Raw genomic sequence first — 11,623 nt, forward strand, 5'->3', positions numbered from 1 at the left:
AGGTGCCAATATGTCAATGTGAAGAGATCTCCCCAGCACTGAACCACTATGGCTTCAGGCAAAGAAAGACAGGGGCCCACTCAAATCGACAGTCAGCTTCACTGCCCCAAGGCCTTGCTGCAGAAGGGAAATTAAAGGAGTCTTTAACCCTCAGGGTTACCAGGTGCAGAATTTTGGAAAAATAAACCAATTTTTAAGGGTGGGGAGATAGCACAGCAGGGAGGGTGTTTGTCTCGCACACAGTTGATAGAGGTTCAATCCCAGAAATTCCAAATGCCACCCAAGCCTGTCAGAGTGTATGTCAGGATCCTAGAGCACAGAAAAAGCCAGAAATAAGCCCTGTGCTAATTCCTGTCACACACACACACACACACACACACACACACACACACACACACACACACACACACCTCAAAATAAAACAGTCTTCAAAGTTCTGCTCACTCACTGACACAATTCTTTGTTCAGAATTAGAATTGTGGGCTGGCAATTACCCTAACAGCACTTATGCTCTTCCTTTCAAATAGAGCAGAAACCAGCCCTTCTTTAGATCCAGATTTCTTCTAGGTTGTGACCCCATGTGGGCATGAAGCAAACTGGGGTAGGGTGGGGAAAAGAGGCAGAAAACTTCCAAAAGTTGGTGACGATGAAAAGTAGTGGAACAGGGTCAGGACAATAGTACCTCGTGTAGGGTGTTTGCTTTGCATGTGGTCAATCTAGTTCAATCCCCAGCATCCCATCTGTCCCCTGAACCTGCCAAGAGTGATTTCTGAATGCAGAGGCAGGAGTAACCCTAAGTACCAGAAGGTGTGGCTCAAAAACAAAAATAAAGAAAACTTTCTGAGCATCAGCCATAATAATGGATTCAAAATCAACCACATCAGGGATCCCATACTGCATCTTGGGTGAAAAAGGAGAGCAAGTAGAAAATGTTTAAGTGGCTTAATAAATAATAATAAATAAATAAATAAATAATAAAACTACTCTTAGTAATGTCTGAAGATCTTGTTTTTCTCCCAATCCCAAATCCCAATATCAAAACCCCAATGCCCAAAGGAATGAGTCTAGGGTTTCTGAGAGGTGAACATATGCAAGGGAAGAGACCTGAGAAGTGAGATGAATGCCCTTTTACTGTTTGTTTTGGTGTTTCTTTTTTACCATGAAATTACAAAGTTATTCATGAATGGTTTTCAGGCATAGGATGTTTTAACACTGATCCCTTCACAGTGTCTACCTCCCACCACAATATACCCTTATCCTATTTTTTTTAATATTTCTTTCCTCGTTTTATTTTTTCAAATTTTTTATTAAATCACTGCCCCTCACCCCTATTTTTCCCCACCCACAAGTCTGCCTCTATGAGAGGCACCCCTTATTTTAAAGAAGTTTTTGCACTGTGGTTTCTGGTACTGTTGTTGATAGGGTTTCATACACAAGTTGTTACTGCCTATTGGCAAGTACTGTTGCTGTTAAGGTTTCATACATAACTTTGCCTTTCTGCACCCCTTCACCTTCCAGTAGAATGCTTCCCTCCATCATAGACATTGTCTCCTTCTTTTCCTATCCCCCAGCCTTCCAGCTTGCATATTACCTACCAAATACCAGTTCTCATGTTCTCTGTTTTCCATTGTCTTTGGGCATCTGTTATTCCACCATTATGTTTCTTATAGCCCACATATGAAAGAGATCACTCTGTATCGGCCTCAAGAGAGGAAGGCCCTTTAAAGGGAGCAAGAATGCTAGTCCAGTGGGTAGAACGCTTGCCTTGCACATAGCCAACTCGGTCCTCCGAATTGGTCCTCGGACCAACCCTAGGTCCTCCGAATACTGCCTGGAGTGTTTCTTGAGCACAGAACTAGGAGTAACCCCTAAGCTCTGTTGAATGTGGCCCGCAAAATTAAATCAATAAAAATAGAGGCGACTCCAAAGAGCCCCAGATCCCTCTATCACATAAGTCAACCCACCAGGTACAGAATCTATTTATGCCATGATCTCGAATGTTCTGACCTTTCTAACTTTGATAGGAAATAAAGATTTTCTAACCAACCTATCCAGTTTGCTAGAGTAACCAAAACAGAGTAAGACTGATGGACAATGGATGAGAAATGGAAACTATAGGTGAGGGACAGAATGAAATGTCCCGGCCTTGACATGAAAATTGTTCTAGTAAATTATGAGGTAAGCCACAAAATCATTAGGACCATTCAAGTTTCAAGTCAGATCATGAAGATGGCTGCTTCTCCTCCATAAACACTTACATTCTGCAGGAAGACAAGAGGTCAGAATGTCTGTGACTGGCCTACTCTGTCAGCCAGTGGGTACCAGTAAATTTCGATATGGGAGTTGGGGGGGAGTGACAGCCACTGTTAATGATACCTGGACCTGGAGCAGTGGGAGGGTGACATTATTCTTTCTGCACCTTTATTTTCTGCCTCTTTATTTTTTTCAGAATAAAGTATACCTTTTGTATGAAAGCATAATTAATATTCAAGTCCTGCTTATTAGTTCCTATTTCTCCTTTTCTGCCAACTTCAAACTTAACAATTCCAAGAGATATGAGGATTGTAGGGAAAAATTCAATCAGTACATATTTTCTGTTTTGGTTTTGACTTTTGGTTTTTGGATTACACCTGCAGTACTCCAGAATTATTTCTAACTCTGCACTCAGGATTACTCCTAGGAAGTTCAGGGGTCCCTATGGAATTCTGGGGATAGAATCTGCGATGGCCATGTGTAAGGTAAGTACCCTATTAAGTGTACTATCGCCCTGCTCTGATCAGTATAGTGTGTGTGTTATCCTGTAATGCATGAACCAAAAGCTCGGCAAACAGAAATATATAGTGTCAATTTCATTCCTTTAAAACATATGTTTTACCTTTCATATTTTAAACAGAAACTCCAACAGGAACTGATTTAGCTAAAGCAGTACATAAATCTTGGGTCAATGATGTACTGCATGTTATTCTACAAAATTCTTGCCTGAATAACTAAGTGCCATAATATGATTTAAAGATACACTTTTACTTTAATCATAAAAAATCTTTGACATATTAGATAATATTTAATAACAGCCATATTAATCAGGACTTGCTAAAAATATTTATAGTCAGATTTTTTTTCTTTGGAAATCCACCCTTTTTTTCTTCCTCCCAATCATGACTTCCGTAGTGAACATGATCTACCTTTATGATGAATAGCTAGATATGAACATACTGGATCATTAAAATGTAAAGAAAAAAAGAGCACAAGAGTAGCTTAAAAATTATAGAGGAATGGTCTAAAAGTTCTTGGTACAAGAGCAAAGTCCTTTAGAAAAAAAATACAGTGCTATCAAAGGAAGATGCTTTCTAACTGCAAGTAGCAGAAACCTTCACAAGAAAAAGTAGAAAATAAATTTAAAAAAACTCCCTTGCATTACTGTAAACCAAGAAGTTGGACACACTAAGGCTGGATCCAGCATCCAGAACAGAATGTCAACTTGGCCTTCAAGATGGCCTTCAATCAGATGTGATAACCCAGGTCCAGAAAGCACATCCCACAATGCAGCCAAAAAAAAAAAAAGATTTCATAGGAGTTGAAAATATAGTACAAGGGCCTTACATGCAAACAACCTTGATTCAATCCTTGGCATCACATACAATCCCTAGGCACTAACAAGTGTAAGGCCTGAGCCCCACCAAGCTTGGTCAGAGGGAGGTGTGTGTGTGTGTGTGTGTGTGTGTGTGTGTGTGTGTGTGTGTGTGTGCGCACCAGGCTTGGGAGGAGAGGGGTGTGTGTGTGTGTGTGTGTGTGTGTGTGTGTGTGTGCACCAGGCTTGGGAGGAGAGGGGTGTGTGTGTGTGTGTGTGTGTGTGCGCACCAGGCTTGGGAGGAGAGGGGTGTGTGTGTGTGTGTGTGTGTGCACCAGGCTTGGGAGGAGAGGGGTGTGTGTGTGTGTGTGTGTGTGAGTGTGTGTGTGTGTGTGTGTGTGAGAGAGAGAGAGAGAGAGAGAGAGAGAGAGAGAGAGAACATGGGTTTTTTAGAGTAGAGAGAGCCCCAGTACACATCCAAGAATTACAGGTAGAAAGTTTATATCTCAAGAGAAGAGATGCAGGGAACACAATAGTTCAAGGTGATTGGGCAGAACCTGCATACAGATTACACACATGCTCAGGCAGTACACACATGAGGCAATTTTTCTCTACAGTTGTACAGCATGTGATACCTCACTGCTTGTTGATCAGGACTGGCTAGAACAAAGAGACTGGGGGATCCAGCCCCATCACTGAAGAGTGATGAAGATGAAGAGAATCTTGGGACATCAGATACACTGATCTTGAGCTAGTCCTGTGTCAGGGGTGAGAGTATGTCACTATAGGCAGACCAAAAGGTCAACAGCTCGCAAAAATGACAGTGGAGCAAGATAAGAGGAATATGGAAGGGAAGAGGGAGTGAGGAGGATCGAGAAAGGATACATATATATATGGAAATAAAAAAAAAACATACCCCAGAAATACCCCAAAAATCAATGATATCTTGGAAATTCTTTTTTGGTTTGTTTTTTGTTTGTTTTCTGTTTTTATGGTATTTTTTGTTGTTGTTGGGCCACACTTGGTGATGCTCAGGGGTTACTCCTGGTTATGCACTCAGAAATCACTCCTAGCTCAGGGTACCACATGGGATGCCGGAGACCGAATCAAGATCTGTCCTGGATCCACCATGTGCAAGGCGAATGCCCTACTGCTGTGCTATCATTCCAGCCCTTCCTTTTTTTTTTTTTTTTTTTAACATAACAAGCTAATTTGTTGTTTTTGGTGTTGTGTCGGGGCCATATCTAGAGATGCCATAGGGTTACTCCTGACTCTACACTCAGGGAACACTCCTAGCAGTGCTCAGGAATGCCAGAGATTAAATCCAGGTTGGGTGCATGCAAGGCAAGTGCCCTACCCACTATTTTATTGCTTTGACCCAAAATCTTAAGAGAATATTTTACATGAGAAAATACATCATAAACCAGGCCAAAAAAGGTCAGTCATAACAGGCTTTTACAATTGTCTAGCCTGGACTTCTTTGATTAACAGTGCAAAACATTTTCTAGGATGATCACTAAGTAGGAAACTAGACACAGAGGGGATCACTTATTTGAGCAGCCTGGGGGGTGAGGGTGGGAGATATGGGATGCAGGATGGGAATGGGGATGGAGGGAGGACAAATATGGTGATGGGAATTCCCCCTGACTCAATGTTAATATGTACCTAAAATATCACTGTGAAAGATATATAAGCCAATATGGTTAAAATAAAAATTATATATTTAAAAAAAAACAACTAGGAGCCCTTTGTTGATGGACCAGTGATGGAGCAGAAGCAATGGAGGCTAGTAAAGGCCAATGTGGCCATGTGTTCCCACGTTCTCATGTGGCCCACACCTCATGCCAACTCAACAAGGCAAGTTCTTGGGTGAATCCTGGCCCTCTGTGCCTTGCACTGGCCACCACAGTCCTTTCCCTTCCTTGGAACTCCTTGCTGTCACAAAAACAGTCCCCTGCAGGCATCTGACCTCCTCCCTAATCTGCAGGCTCAGAACTGGGCAAAGTGTCAAAGGAAAATGCTGAGCACAGAGCCTATGTGAACAAACATGAATGCATCTAGGTACACACAGATATGTACATGCATACTAGATAATTGTGGGTACATGTGCATGTCTATTGGAGTCTAGGCATACAGAGGCTGGTAAAAGTACACTCCAGAAATTGAGGGAAGGGCCTTGCAGACAGTCTGCCCTGCATGAAAATGAGCCCAGCACATGTGTCCATATAGCCCAAATTATTCACAATATAGTAGACCACGCTGCAGGCAAAGACCTTTAGTTTGCTTTTGCAAGTATCTGGCTTTTGGCTCTTTGCAGTAGACTAGTATCTTTTGTTTCTTTTAGCTTTGTTCCCCATTCTTTTCTCTGACCCTCATGGGCTACCACCTTCACCCTCGTTCATTGTCACATGGACCCAGTCACATAGACCAGGCAAATAGAAAAAGCAGAGGAAGCCCTAATAAAGTTGCTATTGATCATCAGTCAGTACTCCACCTCTGTCTGTAGTTCCAGCTCCATGCACCAGGTACCCAGTACCACTGGATGGGTCACATGTCCATGGTAGTCAGAAATAAAAAGGTGAAATGCAGGCATTCAGGTACAAATGGGCCATACCTGAAAAGCTTTGTAGCTGCATCTAAATAACATCCAACATGTTTAAGGCAACATGACAGGTTTCTCACAAAGACACAGATCAGCAAATGCTAAGAATAAGGCTTGAGACAATGGCAATTAAAAAGTGAATCTAAAAGGGAATAGCTCACAGCCCAGCAGAAAACACCAGCTCTACTGCCCATGTGTTCCAGGGTAAACAAAAAAAGAGTCACAGTTTTCTCAGATCCCAAAATAAATTCTATTTCCCAGCACAGCAGACGCCGCTGACAAACTTTCCTTTGAATGAGGAAGACACACTGATTCTTCCAATAATGAACTGAACACCTTCTAAATGCCTGACAAGGTGCCACCTGTTAAGAATATTCATCATCCACAATGAGGCTTCTTGGCAAGGGGGGTGCCGCAGGTGGATGCCAATGAAGGCCCCCTTTGGCAACCTGACGGCCCAGCTCCATGGCCAGGTGCCAGCTCCAGGCAGAGCCTTCAGCAGGACTGGCTCTAGACCAGGAGAACAAATGTCTTTCGGAGAGACAATGAGGAAGTGCTCTTCGCAAAGGGCCATCGCAAGTCTCAAGACAAGTGAGTCAGTTCAAAATACCCTGTCATGAACCAATGGTCACAGAACATGTATAAAAGGACTGTCCATTATCTTACAAGGCATGGCAATGAAAATCCTGAACAAAATGACGGGAAGGCATGAATGGAAAAGAGAGGGAGGGAGGAAGGGAGGGAGGGAGGAAGGGAGGAAGGAAGGAAGGAAGGAAGGAAGGAAGGAAGGAAGGAAGGAAGGAAGGAAGGAAGGAAGGAAGGAAGGAAGGAAGGAAGGAAGGAAGGAAGGAGGAAGGGAAGGAGGGAGGGAGGGAGGGAGGAAGGGAGGGAGGGGGGAAGGGAGGAAGGGAAGGAAGGAAGAAAGGGAGGGAGGAAGGGAAGGAAGGAGGGAGGAAGGGAGGGAGGGAGGAAGGAAAGGAGGGAGGGAGGAAGGGAGGGAAGGAGGGAGGAGAGAAGAAAGGGAGGGAGGAAGGGAAGGAAGGGAGGGAGGGAGGAAGGGAGGGAGGAAGGGAAGGAGGAAGGGAAGGAGGAAGGGAGGGAGGGAGGAAGGGAGGGAGGAAGGGAAGGAGGAAGGGAGGGAGGGAGGGAGGAAGGGAGGGAGCAAGGAAGGGAAGGAGGAAGGGAGGGAGGGAAGAAAGGAAGTGAGGGATGGGAGGAGGGGAGGGAGGAAGGGAGGGAGGAAGGGAGGGAGGAAGGGAGGGAGGAAGGGAGGGAGGGAAGAAGGAAGGGGAGGGAGGAAAAGAGGAAAGTGAGAAAAGAGGAAAGGAGGGAAGTAGAGGGGAGGGCAGAGGAAGAAAGGGAGAGAAGAGGAGGGAAGGGGAGAGGAGGGAAAGGGAGGGAAACAGGGAGGGGAGGGGAGGGGAGAGGAAAAGAGGGAGGGAAGGGAAAGAGGGAGAGGGGAGGGAAAATGGAGTGTAGAGGGGAAGAGGGGGGAGGGAAAGAGGAAGGGGAGAGGAGGGAAAGAGGGAGAGAATGGGAAAAGGGAGCGGAGGGGAAGAGGGAGGGGAAAGAGAAAGGAATAGAGGGGAAAGGGAGAAGGAAGGGAAGAGAGAAAAGAAAAGGGGAAGGGGAGGGACAGGGAAAGAAGGACGGGCAGGAAGATGCCTCACAGGCCCTGTAAGAGTAAAAGCTGCAATCTCCAACCTTCTCCCACCTGCGGACAAGCTCCTGTTCTGCCTCTGAACCCCTGGACCTGCAGCTAAATCAAAGTAGAAAACCAGAGCTTGCAACTCTTCTCCACCTTCAGAGCACAACAGCGTGGGAGCCGTGAAGATCTGAAGAATTTCTGTGAGAGGAGAATCAAGCAGAAGAACAAGAAAAGGCCACCCAGATATAGTGAGATATAGAAAAGGCAAGCAGATATAGTGAGGTAGAGCAAGGAGAACCTGGAGGGTCAACCGAAATGGGGACTGTCCCCTGGGCTTCCTTACTCACTCAATAAACATAGTGGTGGGAATGTAGCCCTGGTGAAGGGGGGTGTTCATTTTATGAATGAAACCCAACTACAAACATGTTTGTAATCATGGTGCTTAAATAAAGATATTAAATAAAGACATTAAATGAATGAATGAATGAATGAATAATAAACATTTTCCAAAACGGAAAAAAATCCTAGGGGCTTTTTGACTTGCATTCAGAATTGGGCAAATTCAATATCCACAGTCTAAAATTCAACAAGACAATGTGTGCTCTAAGCAATATCTGCTCCTAAGTACAACCAGGCCTCATTTCTAAGAAAAACAAAAAAATGATCACAACCATGTCTACATAAAGTTATTCATATTCATTCACCCCTTGACATTTTTGATTGAGTGTAGCATTTGATACAGAGAAGACGAGCACATTTCATGAGAGAATTTCCAAAAGGCCTGTAGTCAGTGAATGATCTAGCAGGGTTTATTTCTCTGCTGTCTAGTCAGCTTTCACATGAAGGCAGGCAGAAGTGAGTCACTGCGTCAGACACATAGACAGCAAAAGGCCTAAATTATTTATTATCTGGCCCTTGGCAGGAAGTTTGGCAACCTCCACTTACTTACACGTATTTTTGTTTGCTTTTCTCTCTAGCTCTTGAAAAAAGTTCACAGTAAGAAGCTGTGAAAACTCAATTTTCATTCTTGAAAGGCTGGGAGGTTAGTAACAAACTTAAAATGAAAATGTAATATTTTTAAATCTGATTAAGTATTTATTGATTAATAAATTAATAAATTCATAGTATTGTTAATAATACAATATAAAATATTTATACTATAATATGTTTTATATATTTATAATGATATAATACATTTATTATGACTTATTAATAGACTTTTTTCATTTAATATAATTTATAATTATTATTATTATTTATTTAAATTATTAAATGATTAAAATATTTTAAAAATTAATAGGTGCCAACCAGAGAAATAGTACAGGGATTAAGGAATTAGCTTTGCATGCAATTGGGCCCAGTTATATCCCTAACACCTCAACATTGCTAGGAGTGATACCCCCAAGCACAGAATGGAGGGGAGTTCCTGAATAGTACCACTGGGTGTGGCCCAAATTCAACCTCCCACCCACCCACCCCCCAAAAAAAATAAGAAATACTAATCAAGGAATACTCACAATCTTTCAAGAAGACTTAATCCAGAAAATGAGCCATTCTTCAGCTCGGATATCTTATTGTTACTCAGAATCCTAGAATGATAAAGGGGGAAAAAAGTCAGTTTTCTAATATATATATATATCCCATCAGTATCATGAGTAATTTGGTTCATTATTTGAGAAATATAAAAACTCATTTATTACTCAAATTTTAGAAGTTTGACAAGAGAATGCTCTTTGTGAGAAGCTGAGAAACTCACACCTTATATTGTTCCTGCCACATTTTAACCAATATTCTAAAAATGAGAAGAGGGATAGATAGTATTAGTATAGTACAGCATCTAGGACAATTTACCCTGCATTCGGCCAACCAGGGTTAGATTCCTAGGCAACTGTGCCAGAAGTAACCCATGAGAACAGGGCCAGGAGTAAGCCCTGAGCACCACTGGGTATGCCCCCGCCAAAATCTTTTAATAGAGAGAAATCTATATGAATGCTCACCAACACTTATTATCAGAGAAATGCAAATCCAAACCACCATAAAAGAGCACCTTGCACCTGGGAAAATGGCGACTACCAAAAAGAAAAAATATGAGACCAAAGCATTGGTTCAATGGGAAAAGTGCTTGCCTACCATGCCGCCAATCCAGATTCAGTCCTATGGTCCCCCTAGGACTATTCAGGAGTAACTCCTGAGTGCAGAGCCAGAAGTAGAATCACTGAGTGTGGGCCTCTCCCCCCAAAAGATTAAGGAAACAAGCATGTTCATAAGAATATGGAGAGAGACCCTCTTGGGGGGGGGGGGGATATAAAACAGTTCAGCCAGTGCTGATACAGAAGACTGTTCCAAGCCTTGGGATCCAGCAACCCCGCTTCTGACCTCATTCCCATCTAACCTATGCAAGGAGCATGAAACCCCTAATTTGCAAAAACATACACATTTCTATAGTCACTCCATCACTGTCCACAATAGCCAAGGCATTGACACATGTCTACCAATAAACAGATTGATCAAGAGGTGGTTATAATAAATACATGATTAAACTCAATCATGAACAACATTGTAACAGTGGGAGAAAACAACTGTATATGACCAACCTTGTAAACCATAGTGTTTAAATGAAGTAATTGAATAAAAGGTGGTATAATTTGCTACAGAAGGAAATAATGGCCGAATATATAAAAAATGATGAATCTTTATTTAACCCTATACTAAGATCCTCCCCACATGGGGAGTTCCTTTCCCTTTCTCCTATACTTGCCAATAAACTTTTCTACCATCTTAAAAAATAATTATTGTGGCCGGAGAGATAGCACAGCGGTAGGACAATTGCCTTGCATGCATTATATCCAGGACGAACCTGGGCTCGATTACCGTCAACCCATATGGTCCCCCAAGCCTTATAGGAACGATTTCAGAGTGCAGAGCAAGGAGTAATGCGTGACCACTGCCAGGTGTGACCCAAAAACCAAATAATAATAATAACAATAATAATGAACCATGCCTTTGGCCACAAGATATACCATGAGAGGATGATGTTCAGATAAAGAAGTTATCAATGGAAGAACAAAGTCTCAAAGACAAGCATATGACTTTGCTTGCAAAGAAACATCACTAAGGAACAAACACAAGAGGGGCCAGAATGCTAGCACTCCAGGTAGGGTGTTTACTTTGCACACAGCCAATCCGAGTTTAATCCCCATCATTCCATATGGTCTCCAAGCACCTTCAGGAGTAATGTCTGAGTGCAGAGCCAGGTGTAACCCCAGAGCATCACTGGATGTGGCACCCCCCAATATAAAGAACAAACCCACTAATTCTGACAACAGACCAGACCATAGGGAAAGGAACTGGAGGTGGGACTGCTTGTCTGAGGGGTGAATGGGAAGGTAGGAACTAGTACTGAGTCGGGTGTGGTAAGACTAGAATTTAGTGCTGGAAACCAGTGTTAGTCTCAGTAAAGGATAGAGCAACAGAATTGCAGGTAAGGCACTTGCCTTGCACAGGGCAGACCTGGTTCGATCCTGAATACCACCTATGATCCTTCCCCCCAAACCCCACCAGGAGTGCTCTCTGAGCACAGAGTCAGAAGTAAGACCTGAGCACTGCAGGTCTCTCTTACACACACACACACACACACACACACACACACACAGGCTGAAGTGGAGTAAGCACAGGCAGAAGCAAACTGCCTCACGTAAGGCCCTAAGAACTATCAGAACACAGGTTTGATGCAACCCACAACCCACCATCCACCAGCATGCCTCTGTGAAATAGCAATCCTAGCTTGGAAGAGACTGCTTACGAA

The 11,623-nt window shown here is 43.1% G+C and overlaps 1 protein-coding gene across 1 annotated transcript in view; it reads right to left on the reverse strand.

Moving 5' to 3' along the window:
• The window catches only part of ADGRA3 (adhesion G protein-coupled receptor A3), a 92,695-nt gene extending 83,298 nt beyond the window's left edge, over positions 1-9,397 (reverse strand). Inside the window, 1 exon segment of the mRNA XM_049790045.1 lies at positions 9,336-9,397. The gene's annotated coding sequence lies outside the window, so the exon portion shown is untranslated.
• Positions 9,398-11,623: the final 2,226 nt, after the last annotated feature.

Source organism: Suncus etruscus, chromosome 16 (genome assembly GCF_024139225.1).
Source record: "Suncus etruscus isolate mSunEtr1 chromosome 16, mSunEtr1.pri.cur, whole genome shotgun sequence".
Taxonomy (NCBI): Eukaryota; Metazoa; Chordata; class Mammalia; order Eulipotyphla; family Soricidae; genus Suncus; species Suncus etruscus.